The sequence below is a fragment of the Squalius cephalus genome (assembly GCF_949319135.1).
Source record: "Squalius cephalus genome assembly, chromosome: 9".
Classification (NCBI taxonomy): Eukaryota; Metazoa; Chordata; class Actinopteri; order Cypriniformes; family Leuciscidae; genus Squalius; species Squalius cephalus.
In genome coordinates, this window is record NC_137130.1 from 35,848,423 (window position 1) to 35,867,602 (window position 19,180).

Consider the following 19,180-nt stretch of genomic DNA (forward strand, 5'->3'; position numbering starts at 1 on the left):
TAGATGAGCAAATTATTGTAACCAAAGAGTGATAATTCCCACACTATGTATTTGATGTGATTAGATCATTTTAAACTCAAGAGTTTGTTGTTATTGCTGACTCAAATTATTCAACTTTTATAAAAAGTGAATCACTGTGTGCTTATTATTCTTTATGTTGAAGTCATACACTACTGATAAAAATGGTATTCCAACCCAAGTGTTCTTGTAAAGAATAATTTGAACACATGAACCAAGTGCAGAATATGAACATCTCTGTGTGTCAGTTCAGACTGGTTATGCGAATTCTGTATTCAGGACTGCAACACTTTTGCATTCAAGATATCAGATGAAGAGTTTAAAAGATTTTTGACAGAATTAATGGTGTGTTAACAAATGGCAATCCGATCAAACTGATCTTCTTTCCAAAAAAAAAAAAAAAAAAAAGATGAGAAGATAAAATTGTAGTTTGGTGTGAAGTAAAACATTCTATAGAAATAACTCAAGAAATGTCATTGCCAAGTCCTTCTTTATCCCCATGTGCCCTGAGTTGGATATAACAGGAGTCTATAGTGTTACTAGCTCAGGAACAGTGCAGTCCGTATTAATGATTAAATAGCAAAGCTTGACTGGTGTATAGTTAGTTCTACCAGGAAAGAGTATTTTTGGCGTGCTCATCCTAAAAGTCGTCACAAAAGGTCAGACACGTCTGCTGGATTTGCTGTAAAATTGCTGAAACAGCAATTTTGAGATGTTTAGTTGTAAAGCAATGCCCTTTCACCAATGACTCTTTTTAATGTGAGAAAAAAAGACCATGAAAATGAGTGAAAAGCCTAATGTGAGCAGGTCTCCATACATCATCACATTACATTATGGCCTCCATTTGGGGCGCAGCATCATGCTAGAGTTGTCTGAAAATAATGAAGACTAATAGTTACCAGCTATGAGTTTGCACACACAAACACAGCCATATATAATAAGTATTCATTATATAGTGTTTATAACAGTGTTATGACAATTGTTTTTAAATTGCAACACGAAAGAAAGATTGACAAAAAATGTCTTCCATATATATATATATAAGACATTTTTGTCAATCTTTCTACAATAATGAACTTTATTGTAAAGTGTTACCATATATAGAGACCATATATGTAACACTTCACAATAAGGTTCATTAGTTTACATTAGTTAACTACATTAGTTAGCATGAACTAATAATGAACTACACTTATACAGCATTTATTAATCTTTGTTAATGATAATTTCAACATTTACTAATACTTTATTAAAATCTTGTCAACATTAGTTAATGCACTGTGAACTAACAATGAACAGCTGGATTTCTATTAACTACGTTAACAAAGATTAACAAATACAGTAACAAATGTATTGCTCATGGTTAGTTCATGTTAGTTAATATATTAACTAACTAACTAATGAACCTTATTGTAAAGTGTTACCATATCCGTATATATATATATGCCATGTATGTTTTTCCACATGTGCAAGATTTTCAGCGTAGTGTATATTTCACTGACCAGCAGTTGATAATTTTGATTTATTCTTATCATTAGGATATTTAACCCAGCCAATGTCTTTCTCTCTCTCTTTCTGAGGCTGGTCCTTCCTTTCTCCTCCACCAACCTGACAGACAAACTGATCATACAGGAAAGATGCCATAAATTACAGAAGCACTATACCACTCCGCATACAAACACCACCCCCACCCTCAATCCATATGGATGTCATCCTTTATGGCATTCTCAGTGGGAAATTATGAAGGAATAAAACACATCTTCATTTGTCTTTTATTTGGCTCTGCGATGAGAGATTCAGACACTCCGAATTCCACAGAACATCATCATATTAGCCCTCAGACGTGCCGAGAAATGGATTGTTCTGGAAAATGAACCTGGCTTTGCTATAAATTACACCGCTGGATTCTGAGCTATGTGTTATTTTGTTTAAAACAGAGTCTGATTGAATTAATGCTCTAATTTATGTGGAGTTACAAGTGCACCTATTACAGTAACAGGGTTTGGAATTTAATCTGTCTGCTTGATAAAGAATGAATCTCTCTGCTTTTCATTTGTAATCCCAGACACGTTATTTCTGTAAAATGGCCTCCCACTATTAAATATGAAAAATGGCTGGCGGACAGCTTCGTTCATTGGTTTGGGTTTTAAACGTCACAGTCTTTCTCTTTGAAAAGGAAGTTTAAAAATGGGCAATTAAACATCTTATCAAGAGCGGGAGACACCTATGTGAGATCCGTTCTGAGTGCTAACCTGAGCACAGAGAAGATCTCTATCATCCTCACTTCCACAGGTAACGACAGAACGAACCTGTTCTTCTATCCGTGCACAGCTCTGCTCCGCTGCATTACATTAGATGCTTTTATGATCTGTTTCAGAGCAAGAGAGCCGATCAGGTTGCATGTTAGTAGACAGATACAAGCTGCAATAACCCATAATAAGCCCTCCAGCCACGGATTCTTTATGAAAATGAAACCTGAGATTAGTTCTGTGATTGTTAGATCTGTCAGTTGTGGATCCACTTCATATGTCTGGTTTGGAAATGTGTTGATATTTTATATTATGTTACATGGATGTTTGAAAAGGGCAAGCAAACAGAAGTATCAGGTATCTGAGATGGAAAGCAAAGACGGTCTGTGATGTAACAATGGCATGGCAATTTCTAACTATTTTATGTTTTGGTAAATTGGTGGCTAATTCATGGATTTGTATCTCATTTTGTACTTTTCTAAGTATCTAAGTGTATCTAAGTAGTGGTTATGTTTAGGGGTGAACCTTCATGTTTTCTAAAAAATAAAACAGTACATTTTAGTACCATTCACATTGTGCAAATTCATAAATTAATGTAGTTAGGTTGATTCATTGATTAAATAAATATAATAAATAATATTTTTGGCTTGAATAAAACCCGTTAATTTAGATTTTTTAAGTTATAATATTTCATTGTGTGTTGAGGTTTGAGAATTAATTTTGCACATATTATAAAAAGTTTTTTTAATTTATTTTTTAATTTCTTACTTCATTGGAATGGTACGAAACTTGGTAAAGGTTTTGGCACTTGCTATGTGAAAAAAATAATAATAAAAAATTCATGGATATGATTGGAAAAGGTTAAATGGTCCTGTAAAAAAATAGTAACACTCAAAAATGACCGCATTGGAAATGAATGGGAGACTAATTTTATCTAGTGAAAACTTTTGGTACTGCGGCCAAACAAAATCTTACTGAAAGCAATTTTTTTGAGATATCAAGCTCAAACACAACTCGTTTAGATTTATGGCTTTGCTTTTTTTGCAGTTTTAGCGTAAAACGTGATTTTGAAAATATATATTTCATATATAAATTGAATATATACTGTATGTTTGTGCATTTTTCATAACAATACGTACAATTCTGTTATTTATTTTTTTAAGTTCACTTTTTTAAAACTTTTGCTAAAAGCTTTGGGTGCTCAAGCCCCTGCCCTATTTCAAAATTAATATATTTTTAAACAAACAGATATCAATGATAATATTGTGGTAAAAAAAAAAAAAAAAAAATGCATTTGATTATAATTAACATTACAATGTGTACAAAACTAAAGTAGCCAAATTTCACGTTTATTTTTCAGGGGGGCAATGTTTCAGAAAAAACTGAAGCTTCCCCGGGCGCCGCCATTGATTAGCAGACCATCACCTGCTGTTAGCATCCCATTGACTCTTTGACAGCGAATAACTTTACATCTGAGGCGTTTAAAGACTCCATGTGTCCATTATTTATTTCTAAAGAAACACGAAAATGTATAAAAGGCTCCATTACCTTGTAGCTTAAGTTATGGCCCCGTAGAAGCAGTTTTTGTAAAAATAGGCTAACGATTGCGTCTCTCTGTCGCACAGTAGAGAGATTACTGTATGGACAGGAGGAGAAGCTCGCGGGCAATCGGGGGGACGTGGAGGCAAAATGACAAAATAATTAATCAGAATACCTAGCAAAAGTTTCTCCTGCTCCAAGCTCATGGACACCTCCTACTCACACTCTCCGTCTCTGCAAGTTTCGGAAGGGAATGATTCAGATTTCTCTTGGCACAGCTACTAGAAGACAGACGGGTTGCTCACGTCACATCCACGTCGTCAAGCTCAGTTTGAGTCTGCGCAGTACGCTCGACCCCCAGGAAGTAAGAGTTTCTAATTGACTTCACTTTTCTCCGTTGAAGCCAATTGGGTCGCTGTGTCCATTTCTTTTACTGTCTATGTTATTTTTACGTTTCTGTCAGTCTGAGGTGTCGTACTAAAGCGTTGCTATGGGTTGCGTCATTTGCGTCAAGTTACGTGTGTCTCGCTTCGATCTTGACTGACGGGGTCAGTCTCCATTTTCAAGGGTCTAAAAATCCGGAGTAGTGTGTGGACGGCAGGCATAACTGTAGCAAAAGTTATGTGTTTTAAAATGAAAATGCTCTAGTGTAAATGTAGGTTTAACATTTGATGAATCATAGTTTGTTAAATGAAGCCCAGGCCTACAGGCCTATTATGTGAAGTGTAGGCTGACAACGACACGCGAAATGGTGACTTTATTATTTTAACATATTTGATAATTTTGCAGCAATTGTATAATAGTACAGTAGGCCGAAGAAAAAAAAAATTGCACACACATTACTATTTGTTTTTGTTTTTTCAAAGAAGTCCCTTATTCACATCAAGCCTGCATTTTTTGATCAAAAATACAGAAAAAAATTATTACAATTTAAAATAATGGTTTTCTATTTTAATATACTTTAAAAAATACCATCTATTTATGTGATGTCAAAGCATATATATATATATATATATATATATATATATATATATATACAGCTTTCTCTCTTTGCTGGTCTTTGGGTAGGTTAGCCGGATATGTAATTAGTGGTGGGCAGACGGGGTCCATTATGGTTCATGTTATGATCACACAAAATGGCTGAAAAAAGCCCATGTCGTTTGCAGGGGATCTCAGGAGTGTTCTGAGATTGCCTTCATTAGGAAATCTGATTCTCAGCGGATTCTCTCTCTCTCTCTCTCTCTCTGTCACACACACACACACACACACACACACACACACACACACACACACACACACACACACACACACACACACACACACACACACACAGAACTTGATGATAATGGAGCATTAGAGGGATATGTCATAATACTGAAAAACAGGGTGTTTATCTTCATGGAAAAGAGAGAGAGAGCATTGTGTTTGTGCAGACTGTAGTGCGAAAGACCATACGTCACCATACAAATTCGATGCATAATGTATGCACAAGGAGGGTGAACAGGTTATTATCTGTTAGTGGCAAGAACATAGTAATGCACTTAATCAATATCATGTTCTCTCACAGGGACAACCTCGCTTACACATGACAAGAAATGACATGGAGATATATTGAACCGCAAGTCTGAAATCACTGCCCATTTCTTACACAATCTAGGGCAAAAACTCTAAGTGACATTGTAGTGATAAATTCACAGAGCTTTGGTACGTTGTATTTTAATCATAGTGCAACCACACACACACACACACACACTCGCACACTTTGTGAGGTTAAATTATTCTACACTCTAGCAGTATCCATTTGATTTCATTTGTAGCATGTCTTGTGGGCAGCAGGGGTGAGAGACCCTTGGCAGTGCTGGGAGTAGAGCAGCGCACATATCTAGTGTGTGGAGACACCGAATTGACAATGCATTTATCTTTGAATAATGTAAATGTCTGGAGAATGCAGTGTCTGAGGAGGACAGAGCGAGCACGGGACACTGGGGGTGGGGGGTGAGCAGGACTTGGGCTGTCACCAAACCCTCCCTCCCCCCATCCCGTTCCTGCTACCGTTCCACTCGTTCGGCCCACGGCAGATCCTCATAGCTCATTTGCGGCAGAAACCAGCAGGGAGTTTGCAGTACAAAAATCAGCCAAGCTCACCGTTCATGTTTCTTTCCTTATCTTGCAGCACATTTTACACACTTACTATTTTCTTTGAAATTCCATATTCACATACCTAAAAGATGAACTGTATTTCTACATGACTACTGTAACGAAACTGAAATTACAGAGCACTTTCCTGACGTTGAACATGATTTCAGCACGTACAACATCTTTATTGATCCTGGAACAACATTCTAATCAACCAATCAGATTTGAGGAACAAGTTTACAGTTTCTGTCAAGTTTAGGCTTACACCAAGGGTTGAGGGTTTCTGCATTCTCATTCACCTATCATTTCCCTCTGATTTTAGGGATGTTATGGTTAGGGTTAGGTGTGGATAGAGTAAGGACTACATTTTCGGACAGGAATGTTGTTCCAGGGTCAACAAAATATGTTGATCCAGGAAATTAAGCATTGTGTTAGTTCTGGCAGGTCACGTTAGTCAAGCTCGCATCAGCTGATCCACGTCTACCTATAGGAATACGACACCTATCACTGTATTCATATATAAGCTCCTCCAGTATTATCAGCAGCTATCGCGTTTATCAGGAGCTAATTACCCTCCTCCATCCCCAGCTCCACCTCTCGTCAGTCAGGATTTGGCCTTCTGAGTGCCATTTAAATCAGAATAAATTCTCAAATTATATTGTACTTAAAATCTTGAATTAATGATATCTGCAATACATTCATGTTGGTTCTGTTCTGTTTACCCCAAGGGGGGTTATTGCTCTCCCTGCTCTTATCCATAGGCTGCTCAGAACAGAACCATACCACCAATCCAAAATATATGCTAATGGTCAATCGTATTTGTCTTACTTGGCAAAATCACGGTGACCCTGACTTTGATATAGTGACAAAAAACAATTGTGTTTAAATTTCTCAGTAAAATCAACCTATGAATGGCTAATTCGTACGAATTCATACAACCTCCCTCATACGAATTTATACGATTTTTGCTAAATCGTACATATTTTACGAGTTGCCCTATTCGAATGAATTTGTACGAATGACCTACCCCTCACCCCGCCCCTAAACGTACCCATCACTGGGGACAAATCGTACGAATTGGTCATGAGATAGCGTTGATTAAACTGGATCACAAAAAAATCACACACAAACATTTCAATGTGAAAAACCAACCTGAGTATTCATCTTCCGAGGAAAGTGAAAGGCATGACCTTTAGCAGGAACCACTACACGTGATTACACATGCTGTTTGTTACAAATGTTTTGCTGGGTTGAGTCAGGTCTGTGCTGCGTACGCATATGTTTGTGTCTGTGGTTCAAGATGTTTGTTTGTTTCAGTGTGTATTGTGCATATATGTTGGTGTGTGTGTGTGTGTGTGTGTGTTGTGTGACGTATGGTGCGAACAGTGAAATGGATGGGAGCTGGCAGGCAGACAGTGTTGTTCAGTGAGGCAAAGTGCCAGTAAATTGTTTGTCTTCTGCAGTGCAATCCTATAATTCTTCTGGGAGAGGATGACATTGTGCTTGCCAAAGAGAATAATGATAAATGAGCTAAAATCAAACAGGGAGATTTTGGGATGCGTCCTGAGCGGCAGTATAATCTGAATACATTTGCTGTCCCCTGGCTGATCCTGTTCCCTCCTGCTCAGCACCATGCTACCTTTAAAGTGTCTGACCCGCATTTCCACACAACAGCAGAGGACACGTACAATAGTGCAAACATTTACATTTTATATCTGTGCCATTAATCAACATCTCCAACAATCTGTATTGTTTTCAGATGGGGGAGGGGCGTTTCGCGTGTGCACGACTGACACATTCGCTTCTGTTTAGTATTGTCCCTCTCTATGTATTGAAGAACAATATGTCTGCCTGTGTGAGGGCTCCAATGTCCAGTAGAGTGTGTGTTTGTGTGTCTCACCATCTGTTTGGTCCCCCGAGTGTCAAATAAACATGGTTCCACCTTGCTAGCACCAGTCGCCATCATGGTGGTAGCTGGTTTTATCCGAGTGAATGGTTTTTATGCTAAATACCATTAAAGCTTAAATATAGTGAGCATCTTAAACAGCTTCCAGGTTTAGTGTGGGGGTACATGTGGTTTTAGATATTTCATAAGAGGAATATGAGGCAAATCATGTCGACCGGGAACCAGTAAAGCAATGAGGTGTGTACAAAAAGAGCCCGAGAGCGCGGTTGGAGACGCCCCTGGACCTACACACACAATTACACAATTCAGCCCATTTAACACATCACCGCAGCCATGGGAACACACACTGGTGATGTCACACACTGTTTATTTTAATGCACATCTGCAAAGTACTAAATAAACATCAAGCCCACCTTTACAGAAAGGTACAGGGCAACACAAGACAATACATCACAGAGCAACATAGCACATAACATAACAGGACAACACATTGCATAACAGCACAGCACATCACAGGGCAACACAGCATGAAAACACTTGACATTATATAATGTAATATATTACATTATATTACATTATATAATGTATTATATTACATTATATTACATTATATAATGTAATATAATGTGATGTGTTTTCATGTTGTGAAACATGAAGCAACAGGGCAATACAGCACAACATATCCAATAATAGGGCGACATCACATAACAGCACAAAACAGCACAGGGCAATACAGCACAACATATCACAAAACAAGGCAACTGAGGAAAGAAGGGCGTGGACGAGATCCGTGGGAACGGAGCGAGTGAAAATGAGTTATACCGGTCTCCAGTTCCATGGAGGAACTCCAGAAGGATAAAAGGAGGAGTGACAACAGTGCAAGACGAGAGAGGACCAAGCCTGGGACATTCATGTTGTGTTTTATTATGTTTATTTGTGGCAGTCGTCCGTGAGGGGCTGCCGCTTTACTTTTGTTGCTTGTATTTTGTGTTTGTAGTTTTATATTGAACTTTCGCCGGTTCCCACCTCTTTCCCTGAGCCTTTATCTTTGTTATAGCAATATATCACAGCACAGAATAGTATAATACATCACACATTTCAGCTCATCACAGGGCAACACATCACATCACAACACAGGGCAACCAGGCACAGGGCATCCTAGCATCCTTGTTAGCTTGCCCACCTCCCATGCTGGAAATGGCGGATCGAATCCCGCTCGGAGTTTTGAATTGAACCGGAGGGGCTACATTGGTGCTGTGACCTGGATGGGAGGGAAGTTTAGGGGGGTGATTGTATCCTGCTGAAAAAAACCCAGCATGAATTCCCAGCGCTATCTCACAACCTCACTCGTACGAATCCGTACGATTTGTCTAAACCCCAGTGATGGGTAGGTTAAGGGGCAGGGTGAGGGGTAGGTCATTCATATGAATTCATACAAATAGGGCATCTTGTAAAATATGTACGATTTAGCAAAAACCTTACAAATTCGTACGAGTGAGGTCGTATTAATTTGTACGAATTAGCCACCTCAAAATACAACTGAGAGTCAGTTGTAGTTGTTGTGTTTCTGCTTCTCTTTGTTCTGTTCTCCTTGTTCCTCTTATCTTCAGTGATTCTGCTTGTTAACTGCAGGTGTCTAATGTTCAGTCATCACTTGTAGAGTGAATCTAGTTTATTTCACTAACTGCAACATTGTTTCAGCGTTACTTTTACTCTAGATTGGGACCATGTGAAAACTGAGCAGTGTTCATTTAACACTGGGGATTTGACTGTGTACCATTGAACATGTTCCCTGCAACATGTGTTTTTCTTTTTTAAAATAATCTATTAAAATTAATTGGATAATTGTCTTGGTCTTTTTTTTTTAAACCTTGAACACACACTAAGAAACATTACATTTAATGCATGTGCAAGTTTTGTTGTGGTCTTTCTGGGATCACACCAGCATCCAGAAGATAATATATGCTGTTCCACCAGCATCCAAAGCATGTAAAACATACCTTATGCTTTTGAGCAGGGTAGTAAGAGCTGTGCAAGTAAAGCTTACTCTCCTGGCCTTGAGAGACAAGACAAAAATATACAAAACGCATCACAAGATCACAGAGAAATGTGTAACATGAACAAGCACAACACACTCCTCACAACACAACACAGCCTACATGTCTCACTCTGATGCAGCGTGCATGCCACACACTCACTCTATCTCTCTAAGTATAATCAGTCTTATTCTGTGGTCTCTCTGTCTGTTCCGCCATGTCTCTGTGCTATTTTAATATAAAGCTATAAACTCCATTCCCACTATCATCACTCATTCTCTCGCTTCAGTCTCTGATCTGTGAGCCTCCGCTGTCAGTGCTGATTACATCACTGTGTCTTAGTGTGTTTACACTGCTGTGTGAGTTTTTCAGCACTGCTGCTCCAATTCATTCAATACAAAAGAGAATCAGGCACGACCTCACACCTACCTGTACATGTGCAATGCACATGCACAACCCTGTTATCATGTTTATAGCAACAACAAACAAAAAAAAGTGCTCATAATGAGTAAGGCCTGCAGTTTTAGATCAAAGATGTTTTAAATACATAAAAAAAACAGTATATGATTTCCTGTGTGGAGGAACACATATAAGCACATTATAATCTCATTGAGTTTAGACCTCATGAAACACAAGACACTACTCAAACTTTCCAGCAAGAGACACACACATTGACAAAGAACCTGCAATGAAAGAGAGAGTCTAATCTAACAAAACCATAAAGCAAACATAATATAAATTAAATACTAATTAAATGTAAACCTTCAAAGTTCAAACAACAAACAACTGGATTGAACCTACGTTAATATGTATACAATCCCTCATCATAACCATTGCTGGAAAATGAAATCAAGTTATAAGCATTTCCAGATTTCAGTCATTTGGGGAACTTTATGAACTTTATGTTAAGATAAATGAGAGTTGTACAGTTTTTTTTGGAGTCAGCGAGGAATGAGGCGGTGTGATCTGTTTTTGCAAACAGAGAGATCTGTGCGAAGACAGCCGACTCTGAGCCACTGGCAATATTGTCTCAGACCTTGTGCTGCTATATAAAAAAGTCTCTGGACACAATTTAATTTCTGTCAGAGCTGAAACAGAGCTAACACAATGGATTTCTTTCAGTATTTTGCTAGTGCCTCAAACTGAGTGGCTTTGTTTGGTGCAATTGCAACCATTCTCTGTCTCTGATACTCTGTCTCTATCATTCATTCATTCGTTCCCTCTTTCTTTCTCATCCTCTCTTTCTCGGTGTCTAACATGCAAAAATGAGATCTCTTTCAGAAGTACTGTACTGTAAGATGGCGTAAAACTGGTTCAATCTCACAGGAAAAGGTAACTATTTTACCAGGTAGCAATTTTTTCATGAATTTGAACAATGTGGTTTGTATGAAAATGTAAGAATTTTAGGGGGAAAAAAGGTAAGCATGAAAGTTCACCCTTAACTCCACCCCTAAACATGACCATCACTGGGGAGTGAGCAGATCGCATAAAAACATACAAATTCATACGATTTAACCACCAATTCGCCAAAATGAAAAATAGGAATGAAATGCCATTAGATTAGTGTTGAACTGAGTACACTATTGGGATACAATGCCAGAGCAAAGAAAGGCTTGCAACAGGTTTAAGTTCTGCTATAATATCACTGATGTTTTGGAAATACTTTGATTAACCAATTGTGCATTCATACGTTCATTCGTTCAGAATAATTTGCACCAATGTAGAGAATAATGAGTGACCTACATATGATGTAGTGTAGACTAATGTAACTTTATTCTGGCTTAAACCTAATGGTGTTGTGTTATATGAGTAGCATGCCCTTCCCACAGTACATTTAGCCTCATCATCACTGCATAAAGCTCCATTGCGAGTGGTCAGTCTGCTCTTGAATAGGCAGTTTAAGGAAAATGGTTTGTCTTCCAAGACACCATAATAGCAACATTTCAGATGCACCAAAGGAGGCATCTCTGTAGATGGGGTTATGTGAACATCTTTCCTTTCTACCTCAGAATAAGGCACTGTGTAGAGATGAACCAGGACCTGTTTTGAGTGGATAGTCCTGAAGTGGGAGAGATGTAGCAGGAGCATCTCAAGAAAGCATCTGTGTGCCGAGCTGTAGCACTTCATTAATCCCTGACACACTGTCCCACAAATCAATCTCACAATCTGAGTCCAAGAACAGCTGACCTCCATCTGCTAAAACAGTGGATTCAGCCACCAAAATCAAATCATTTCCTTATGTGCCCACAAATACCAAAAAGTACAGAAAACTGCTATTCTGGGGTACGTTTACAACGTCGTAACTCGATGCTTAACTACCAGAGTACGATGCATCGTTGAAGAAATCAACTAGACATGACTGTTTATCGAAACGGTTTCGTCAAAAATTGGCAGGTGGTGGAATAATAACTACTTTAATTGAATCTGTTTGAGATCGAATTAATGCTAGATGTTTTGAATCTTTGAATCTCTTGACAAACTAAAAGATGTAAAGGACATTTGTATGTATTTTAAATAAAAGATACAGATTGTACTCAATGTCAGCTTGCTTATTTTGCTCAGGATAAGGATTTATTGAGTGCACATGTCATGCAAACATGAAACTATGCTTCTAATCACAGGTCGAGAGCTGTGGTTCCAAACAACACAACTTTGCAATGCTTTTTGCGAATGTACTTTGTTTTCGGGAAACACAGACTCGTTGAACTATGCTGATAACAAAGGAACATGCGACCATAACGATGCTTTCGGGAAACGCACCCCTGATCTGAAATACAGTCCAAAGGAATGCCTTCAGAGAATGTAAGAGGTCAGTGTTTGGAGGTGTTTCATCTATAAGAATAAATGTTGTGTATTTTCAGTTCTAGAGGTTATCAAAGAAGTTCTCCTTCCTTGCAAGACTGCGTTTGCTAACGGCCCCATGGACGGCCACCCAGGACTCTCTATTGATCTGGCTGCAGTGTGATTAAGTAGAGTTTTACATTAAGGTCACTCCACTGCCTCTCTTTCTTTCGCTCTCCCTCCATCCTTCTCTTTTTTCCTGTTTGGAAGGGACACATGTGCAATGACAGACTTTTCTCCAGTCTAAAGCTTAAGGACTTTCCCCTGGTTTCACAGACAAGGTTTAAGCCTAAAATGCACGTTTGAGCTGTTTTAACTGAAAGCAACTTGCACTGACAGATCTTATATTGTCACTGCCATTGTTTTGTCTCAAGATGCACACCAGGAATTGTTTTTAAAAAAAGCTTAAACTTCCTAATTGAATTTAAGTCTAATCCTGGCTTAATCTAAGCCCTAGGTCTGTGTGTATTATAAAGGAAATGTCCAGTGTTATAGTCTAAGTCCATGACTTTATTGTCCTTGTCCGAGACCAAAGTCCGAGCTCACTGTGAATTCACTGGTTTCTGACTTATATTCATGTATAATTCCTATGAATTTCAGTGCACTTTACCAACATACAGCTTGGGGAAATATATGACCAAACATCAAAACACATTTTACTCATATAAACCTGTGCTGCGCAACATGGCTTTAAAACCCATTAATCAGTGGAGTAAGAGAAAAGAGACGGGATGAACACAGAAAGAATATGTGTGAGAGTGTCTGTGTAGTTGTTTGTTAGTTGTGAATGTGGTTTGAAACCGGGTGTGTTCATGTTGTTTGTGCATGTGTGTGTATGTGGTTAAATGTTTTATTTAATTTGGTGCGTTTGGTTGTCCTGCCCAGCGGTGCCAAAACGATCATTTCTGGACTGGCAGGTGATAAATAACACTCTCTATTATGATTAATACTGTTCGCCAGAGAGAGAGAGAGAGAGACAGAGAGAGAGAGAAAGAGAGAGAAAAAAAGAGAGAAAGAGTGAGAGAGGATAACAAACATTCTCAACTAAAATAACACAACCGCCAAGCAGGCAGGGAGTAATTGTTGCAGTATCATGGGAACTAAGATAGAGAAGGGGAAAAAAACAACTCCCCTTCTTTCTCATGTAAAATTACACTACATTCTCATTCTTTATTGCTTATATGAACTTACAAGTATAAAGAAGGCTATGGCCTATGAAACAAATCTATTCTTATACTGATTGTGTGTGGGCGAGTATAAACTTTATTTCCTTGCTTAAGTGAACGAGTCATTGGCTTTATTTCAGGGGCGTTTCCTCCGAGGAGGCAAGGGAGGCAGTCCCTCCTCAAAAAAATTGGATATGAAAATTATCCATATTTTCAAAAATAAAACAATGCAAATATAGCAAAATGTGACATGAAAAAGTGTGAAAGTCACTGTTTTTTCTAAAGTAACGGTGTCCAACAGAGACAGTAAAGCTACAGCGGGACGCCGCGTCTCTCTTGCCTCCACCTGAGCCCATTGAGTTTTTACAGACCCCCTAAAGCGAGGTATAGTTGGGGGTAATTCAGAATGAATGGGGGACAGTCACGTAAGAGGAGGCAATGCCTCCATCGCGCTAAGATTAGGTATGATTGGTTCATGTAAATGAATCCCGCCTCTTGTTTTCGTGCTTATTCTGCGTTCGGGAATGGGAAGGCTAATCAAAAAATAAGTAAACAGCTCATGTCAAAATCAAGCTGCACCAGAATAATTGCTTAACCTTCATATTTCATTCCAAATCTACTGACACCTTTTGCATTCCTGGGTCAATTTTGACCCAGCTAAAGGTAAGCTTATAAAGCAGTCATAACATTTTTTTTTTTCAATTAAAACCATGTTTTATCTGATCAGTAACTTCTAATAAATAATGAGTGAATGTACAAAAAGAGTAAAGTAAGGCCTCAGGTGATATTCAAGGCAATATTGACCCGGAACAATTGATGTTACAATATACAATTTTGCATCTCTTAAAAATACTTATTTTTTTATTTTTTTATGAATCTGTTGATTTTGACCAATTTCCAATGTTTTGTCTATTTTTTCTTTAATATATGATATCTGGTACTTATTGGTACTCTCCCTTGAACAGACTTCTTACCTGCTCTGCTTACCTGGTGGTTCAGCTAGAAACCAGCTGCATTGATTCCCTTGTGTTTCTTTCGTCTCTCCAATGATCTCCTTCGTCTTCATGCCTGAAACCTGTGGAATGAGATTATATTCACGTGCTCGTAAAGAAGTGTGCGCTTCCAGCTCTTCTGTCATCATCACCATTCTCAACCTATAATAAAAAGAAATGCAAGTTATGCACCAGCATTCATTCAAAGACTGTTTATGTGCCATTTACTCACCTGAATTGTGTTTGGATGGGTTATATCTGTCTTTGAGTCTGGTTTACCCTGACAGGTACAGGGATGGGCAGTATACATGATACATGTATTTGAAATACACATTTAAAATACAAAATTTTTTTTTTTTTGATTCATTTTAAAATTGATACAATCAAATTGTAAAATCAAATAAATTTAGCTGTAGGCCTACAGACTGAAATTATGCCTTCATCATGAACAATGAATCATATTTGACACATTTTTTTCTATTTCCACAATTCATCTTTTCATTGTCAGTTCAATGTCAATAATGACACTGCTGGCCAAGATTGCTCAAAACAGTCTCTATAATCACACGTGATCTCTGACACACACACATACACACGCGCACACACTCAGCTGTTTTTGCAATCAGAAAGGAATCGAACCTGAAATTGAGTCGATTCCAAAATTTTTGGAAGTAAGTAAAATATAATAATTGCTGTCAACTGTTATTTCATTTTAATTAAGTTTAGCTAGCATACTCCTTGCCAATCAATACAATACAGATGAACAGTGAGGAAATCAAAACTAGTCAGCAGCCAGCAGATATCATTAGCTTGTTCACTAGCTATCGTTAAGAACTTTTATTTTATTTTATTTTTTGTAATACTATTTCCTACTGGGCAGGGGAAGGGAAAAGGTAGGTGAAATAAAAACAAAAGTGTCTAAGTAGTTGTAAAATGTTCTTTGCATTCAGAATAGATCAATTTGAGCCTACTTCATTGAATGGGCAATTTTACATGTATTTTGTGTATTTTGAAGATAAAAAAATATATACTGTATTTGTATTTCATTATTATTGTATTACATTTCCATCTGTTTTCGTCATTGTGATGTATTTTTGTGCCCATCTCTGGGTATGTATAGCTTAATCTGACTAAAAACTACCCAATTACCAAATCCAGCAACTAGTTCTTCCTTTAAAGTGCTCAATCAGATTCAGTGTTTCAGAATATAAGCTCCTTAGTGATGATGTGGATGAGAGTTTGCATGTTGCCATGTTATCCCTGTGTGATTTATTATACAAACACAATTTATCTCATTTCCGTCCATCATAATCTCCGCTTGTCTTCAGCTTCTCTCGTCGGTTTTGTTCATCTGTGGCCCACACAATGACCCAAGCCATCCATCGCAGAGCGAATCCTTGCTCTGACCCCAGTGTCTGGTCCAGATAGTGACCCCAGCAGGGTGAGGCGGTGGTCACTGAAGCCCTAATGAGTTCACAGTTTCTCAGCTGAAATGAAGGACTGTTGATTGAACTGTGTGTGTGAGAGCTGCGGGCTACAGGCCGGCTTTGTGCTCTCAGTGCTGCTGTCCAGTGTCACATAGAGGGCAATGTTGTGGCAAGACGACCTGGATGGAGCTCGAGGGTTAAGTGGTGTCACGGAGCATGTTCAGTCTGCCTGTAGGCCAAGCTTGAACCCGCTACTCTGAGAACCAGGCGACATGGTGCCTGACTTGACTGAGCATATCCAGATAGTGACTGGCCATCTCAGTCAACAAGCAAAAACATCTCAAACCAGCCCAAAACTGGCTATGTTAGATGCAGAGAACTGTGAACATGAGGCTCACACTTTACTGATATTACACCGCCTCGTAGTTCCTCTGGCCTCTTCATTGTTTAATTACTAATACAATAGGCTACATAGCAATCAAGTAACACTTATGATATTTTTAAATAAAATAATTTTACTTTAGTCAGGGAAAATCCAATGTCCAATGTGAATAAGACTTTGGGGTGGGATATTTTGACTTGCGAGTGAACAACCAATCAGGGGTGTGTTTCCCGAAAGCATCGTTAGCCAACTATGGTCAACTAAGTTCCATCGTTATCAGCATAGTTCAACGAGTCGGTGTTTCCCGAAACTATAGTTCCAACGAACATTCACAAACAGCATCGCAGAGTTGTGTGGTTGCAACGAGAGTTTCTAGTTTGGACTTTTTTGGTTTCTTTCATGTGGACTTAATAAATCCCTGTCTTGAGAAAAATAAGCGAACTGACATTCAGTACAATCTACATCTTTTATTTTGAATATATACAAATGTCATTTTAGTTTGTCAAGAGAATTAAAGTGTTGTTTTTGAAGAGTGCGCATGTGCGAACGTGCTCTAGTACGTAAGAACAAGCCGATGATTGAATCTGGAAATAAAGCAAAATAACTGAGAAAACTAAGAAAAATTAGAAGTATTGCAATTTATAGCAAAATAGCATTGTTTTGATCTCAAACATATTCATTAAATGAAGTTATTACTCTACCATCTGCATGACATCATTAACCAAAGTGGTTGAACAACGAATTTACAGTCGTGACTAGTTGATTTCTTCAACGATGCATCGTACTAAGCAGCAAGTTACGTCATTGTACGGGAAACACACCATAAAACACTCAAACAACCATATAACAATTTCTAAAAACGGCATCAGAACACCATAAGATAATGTGTAGCAATGACCTGGTGAACACCCATAGAGCAGTGACTTTTGTTCAGGCAAGCACATCTTAAATTTCCTCCAGATAATGTAAAAATCTAGTTATAAATGATTTAAGTTATGTGAATATACTTATGTTACATTAGAGCGGTGTTCTTTGTTACACTGATTGTACCATTTAATAACAGAAGTGTGTTTTCAGTCTACTAAGTGCTTCAGGAGTATTTGACATGATCAGACATGTCAGTGTCTGGCTCTTGTCTAACGTCAGAGTCATCTAGAGAACCATCATTGGCACTTACTTTTTTGTGTGATGGTATTACAAAGCTTAATCTAACATTGCATATCTTGCTGCTGGCTTTACGGTATGTCTACTGGGACTCCAAGGGCCAACAGTGATCTGTAGATCTGTAAATCATACTACCATTCTGTTATTGCTATTTATGTAGTAGTAGTGTATATAATATTTCAATTGTAAACAGGAGAATTTTCTGTATGCATGGAATTCCATTGCCAAAATATGGGATACTGTATCCCATAATCCAGTACACCTGAGTTGACCTTACATTTGCAGTGACACATTTACCAGAAGCAGTATCAACCATTACAGTTAATTTCTTACATTTTGAATCATTATTTTCTCAGATCAACAGGTTTTTAACCTTTTTTTTTTTTACACCATCTTGGATTAGTAATTCACTAAACATGCAATAACATGTCCAGTGTACCACTGGGGGAAAAATAGTTTTTTTAGAATTATTGGATACTGTTTCACATATGGTATTTATTGCATTCCGAACATAGCCCTTGTGTGTGTGTTTCAGGGGTTTTCTCTCCACAGAAGAGGCTTTGTACCACATCAAAGACGAGGAAGTTTCCAGACATTTCTCTCTGTACTGTACGGCTTTAGTTCAACTGTTGCTAATGATTCATATTCAAACTGAAAGAGTACAAAACTCTGGCACCTTTAACCCGCCAGTGCCCTTCACTGCGCTCAGTAATTTATCAGCATCCAGCCGTGAAATCTCAATACATTGTAGAAAGGAAGTCTTTCAATTAAAAAGCTGGTCCCTTTACTGAAAAAGGCATCACATGGTCTGCCCAGGTTGCAACCAACATGGCCGCTGTGTGAACTGAATTGCTAAAAAAAAAAAAAAAACTTATTTTTTGTCTTGATTTCTCTTAAAACAACAAAGCAAGGTTTTTGCTTGAGAAGAAAAATGCATGAAATATATATATATATATATATTTTTTTTTACTCTTTGCAATTAAGTTCATTATGTTAAATATCTTTTTTTTCCTCCCTCATAAAGCAATGAACTTCATTTGCCAATGAGGTAAACCAACAAATGTAATAATTAGAATTTTTTTTTTTTTAAGGAAGTTCAGATGTTTTTACTGGAAAACAGTGCTACTGTAATATTGAATAAAATGCTACAGTAATATTTCATGGAAATTAGATAACAGCCCTGAAATGTACATAATTAATGGAAACTACAAACTCACCTTACACCTGCAACCGAGTGCGGAGAATCTGTGTGTGTGTGTGTGTGTGTGTGTGTGTGTGTGTGTGTGTGTGTGTGTGTGTGTTGGCGCCCAGTGTGAGGTCTGAT